Source organism: Pteropus vampyrus, unplaced genomic scaffold (genome assembly GCF_000151845.1).
Source record: "Pteropus vampyrus isolate Shadow unplaced genomic scaffold, Pvam_2.0 Scaffold2, whole genome shotgun sequence".
In the NCBI taxonomy this organism is placed as follows: domain Eukaryota; kingdom Metazoa; phylum Chordata; class Mammalia; order Chiroptera; family Pteropodidae; genus Pteropus; species Pteropus vampyrus.
In genome coordinates, this window is record NW_011888783.1 from 1,685,631 (window position 1) to 1,689,859 (window position 4,229).

Genomic DNA, 4,229 nt, shown 5'->3' on the forward strand with positions numbered 1-4,229 from the left:
TTTCTCATTCTGATGGTTGTCTCTTTACCTTGTTGACAATTTCTTTTGCTGAGCAGAAGCTTTTTAGTTTGATGTAGTCTCATTCATTTATTTTAGCTTTTACTTCCGTTGCTTTTGAGGTCAAATTCATAAAATCCTTTTTAAGCCCAAGGTCTTTGAGTTCCGTTCCTATGTTTTGTTCTATGCATTTTATTGTTTCAGGTCTTATATTCAGGTCCTTAATCCATTTTGAGTTAATTTTGGTGTGTGGTGATAGACAACAGCCTACTTTCATTCTTTTACAGGTGGCTTTCCAGTTTTCAAAGCACTATTTATTGAAGAAGTTTTCCTTTCTCCACTGTATGTTTTTGGCTTTTTTGTTGAAAATTATTTGCCCATATAAATATGGGTTTACTTCTGGACTTTCAATGCTGTTCCACATGTCTCTTTTTCTGCTAATACCATGCAGTTTTGATTACTGTCGCTTTGTAGTATAATTTCAAGTCAGGTAGAGTGATGCCTCCAGCTTTATTCTTTTTTCTCAGGATGATTTTGGCAATTCAGACTTTTGTGCTTCCATACAAATCTGATGATTTTTTGTTCTACTTCTTTAAAAAATGCTGATGGGATTTTGATGGGGATTGCATTAAATCTGTATAATGCTTTAGGTAACATGCTCATTTTAACTGTGTTGATTCTTCCAATCCAGGAACATGGAATATCTTTCCATTTTTTGTATCTTCTTCAATTTCTTTTAATAGGATCTTGTAGTTTCCATTAAATAGGTCCTTCACATTTCATTAAATTTATTCCTAGGTATTTAATTGTTTGTTGCAATTGCAAAAGAAAATTTTTTTTTAACTTCATTTTCTGACACTTCATTGTTAGAGTATAGGAACACTCTGGATTTTTGAATGTTGATTTTGAATCCAGAAACTACTGTATTTGCTTATTGTTTCTAGTAGTGTTCTTGTGGAATCTTTAGGGTTTTCTATATAGAGAATCATGTCATCCGCAGATGGTGACAGTTTGACTTCTTTGTTTCCTAGTTAGATGCCTTTTATATCATTGTCTTGTATAATCGCATTCTCTAGGACTTCCAATGTTATATTGAACAACAGTGGTGATAGTGGACAGCCTTGCCTTGTTCCTGATCTTAGAGGGAAGGTTTTAGTTTTTCTCTCTTTTTCATTCTTTCTTTCTTTCTTTTTGTTTTTTTAAATGCCTACAGCACCTGGTATTCCTAGATGGTCTCCCATCTAATTACTAACCAGGCCTGACCCTGCTTAGCTTCCGAGATCAGATGAGATTGGGCATGTTCAGGGTGGCATGGCCATAGACTTAGCTTTTCACTATTAAGTATAATGTTGGCTGAGGGTTTGTCATAGATGGCTTTTATTAGTTTAAAGTACTTTCCTTCTATACTGATTTTGTTAAGTGTTTTGATTATAAATGGATGCTGTATCTTGTCGAAGGCTTTTTCTGCATATATTGATATAATCATAGGATTCTTATTTTTTAATTTCTTTATGTGGTGTATCATATTAATTGATTTGCGTAAGTTGAACCATTCCTGTGCCTCTGGGATGAAGCCTACTTGATCGTGGTGTACAATTTTTTAATATGTTGCTGTATTCGGTTTGCTAGTATCTTATTTAGAATTTTTGCATCTATGTTCATGAGAGATATTGATCTATAGTTTTCTTTTCTGTGTTATCTTTACCAGGTTTTGGTATCGGGGTAATATTGGCCTCATAAAATGAGTTGGGAAGTATTGCCTCCTCTTTGATTTTTTGGAAGAGTTTGAGGAGAATAAGTATTAAATCTTTGAATGTTTGATAGAATTCACTGGTGAAGCCATTTGGTTCTGGACTTTTACTTTTTGGTAGGTTTTTGATGATTGTTTCAATTTCCATACTGCTGATCGGTCTATTTAGATTTTCTAGTTCTTGATTCAGTCTAGGAAGGTTGCATTTTTCTAAGTACTGGTCCATTTCTTCTAGGTTATTAAATTTGGTGTTATGTATTTTTTCATAGTATTCTTGTATGATCCTTTGTATTTCTGCAATGTCAGTCGTAATTTCCCCTCTTTCATCCCTGATTTTGTTTATTTGTGTCCTTTTTCTTTTTTCTTTAGTTTGTCTAGCCAGGGCTTTTTCAACTTTATTAACCTTCTCAAAGAACCAGCTCTTTGTCACATTTATTTTTTTCTATTGTTTTTTGTTTGTTTGTTTTCGATTTCATTTATTCGTGCTCTAATTTTGATTATTTCTTTCTTCTGTTGACTTTAGGCTTCCTTTGTTCTTCCTTTTCTGGTTTGTTAAGATGAAGTGTTAGGTTGTTTATTTGGGCTCGTTTTTGTTTTTGAAGGTAAGCGTGAAATGATATAGACTTTCCTCTTACAACCACTTTGCCATGTCCCAAATGTTTTGATATGTTGTACTATCATTAACATTCGTTTCTATGTATCTCTTGATCTCTCTTTTTATTTCTTCTCTGATTCAGTTATTCTTCAGTAGTATGTTGTTTATTCTCCATGTATTTGTGGTTCTTCCTGATTTCTTTTTGCAGTTGATCTCTAGTTTCAAAGCATTATGATCAGAGAATATGGTTGGTATCATTTCAACCCTCTTTTATTTGTTGAGGCTATCTCTGTGTCCCAGTATGTGGTTGATTCTTGAGAATATTCCATGTGCACTAGAGAAGAATGTATAAGCAGCTGTTTTGGGATGGAAGGCTCTATAAATGTCAATTATGTACGGTTGGTCTAATGTGTCATTTAAAGATGTGATTTCCTTATTGATTTTCTGTCTGGATGATATGATATGTCCATATCCGACAGTGAGGTATTTAGGTTCCCTGCTATGATAGTGATTTGGTCTGTTTCTCCCTTTAGTTCTGTTAGTAATTGTTTTACATATTTTGGGGCTCCCTGACTGGAAGTATAAATATTAATAGATGGTATGTCTTCTTGATGCATGATTCTCTTTATCATTACGAAGTGTCCCTCAGTATCTTTCTTTCCCTTTTTTATTTTGAAGTCTATTTCATCCAATTTTAGTACCGCTACTCCCACTTTTCTCTGAATGCCATTTGCTTGAAATATCATTTTCCACCCTTTCATTTTGAATTTATATTTGTCTTTGTAGCTGAGATGTGTCTCCTGGAGGCAGCATACAGTTGGGTTTTGTTTTTTGATCCATTCTGCAACTCTGTGCCTTTTTATTGGTGAGTTCAGTCTATTTATATTTAGGGTGATTATTGAAATATGAGGTCTTCTTATAGTTATTTTTATCTTTTGCTTTCTGGTACCTCAGTGTTTCCATTATTTCCTTGTCCTTGTGTTCTTGTTTTCTTTATTTTTGTTGGCTTTTGTGGGTTTTGTCTCTGGTATTTCTTGTTTTATGTTATATACTTCAGTTCTGAATCTTTGGTGTGTAGTTACCATTACGAATATGTAAAGGATAGTTATATACACACACGCACGCGCATGCATGCACACACACAGTCGTCCATTTCCTTCTGTGTGTGCCTTATCTCCATTCCCCTTTGTGAATTTAGATCTTTGAATCCTCCCCTTTTCATTCATTATTATCTCAGTTTGTCCCTATGTATGCTGAACGTTCATTACTATCTTACTATAGCAAATCTCTTCCTGTTTTAAGGTTATAATGCCCTGTTCCTAGTAAGAGTTACACTCCTCTGCTTTTATCAGCCTGCTATTCACCTTACTCTTAATTATGTATTATATTTTTGGTTATTTTGTTTTAGATGAGCTGACCTCTTTCAGTATTTCCTGTAGTGCAGGCCTTATTGTAGAGAATTCCCTCAATTTTTGTATGTCTAGAAAAGTATTAATTTCTCCTTCATATCTAAAGGAGAGCTTAGCTGGATACATTATTCGTGGCTGGCAGTTCCTTTCACTTAATAGTTTAAATATTTGATTCCATTCGTTTCTGGCTTGTAAGGTTTGCGCAGAGAAGTCTGAGGATAATGTAATGGGTTTTCCTTTATAAATTACCATTTTCTTCTCCCTGGCTGCTCTGAGAATTCTGTCTTTTTCATTGATTTTTGATAATTTTAATACAATGTGTCTTGGTGAAGGCCTTTCGGGGTTGAGATAATTGGATGTTCTGTTGACTTCTTGAATCCCAACCCCCAGCTCATTCCTTAGATTGGGGAAGTTCTCATCCATTATTTGTCTGAAAATGCTTTCTAGTCCCTGCTCCTTTTCCTTGTCATCAATACTG

At 34.3% G+C, this 4,229-nt stretch overlaps 1 pseudogene; it reads right to left on the reverse strand.

The window, feature by feature from the left end:
- Positions 1-1,201: 1,201 nt before the first annotated feature.
- On the reverse strand, positions 1,202-1,320 carry LOC111739972 (annotated as a pseudogene).
- Positions 1,321-4,229: the final 2,909 nt, after the last annotated feature.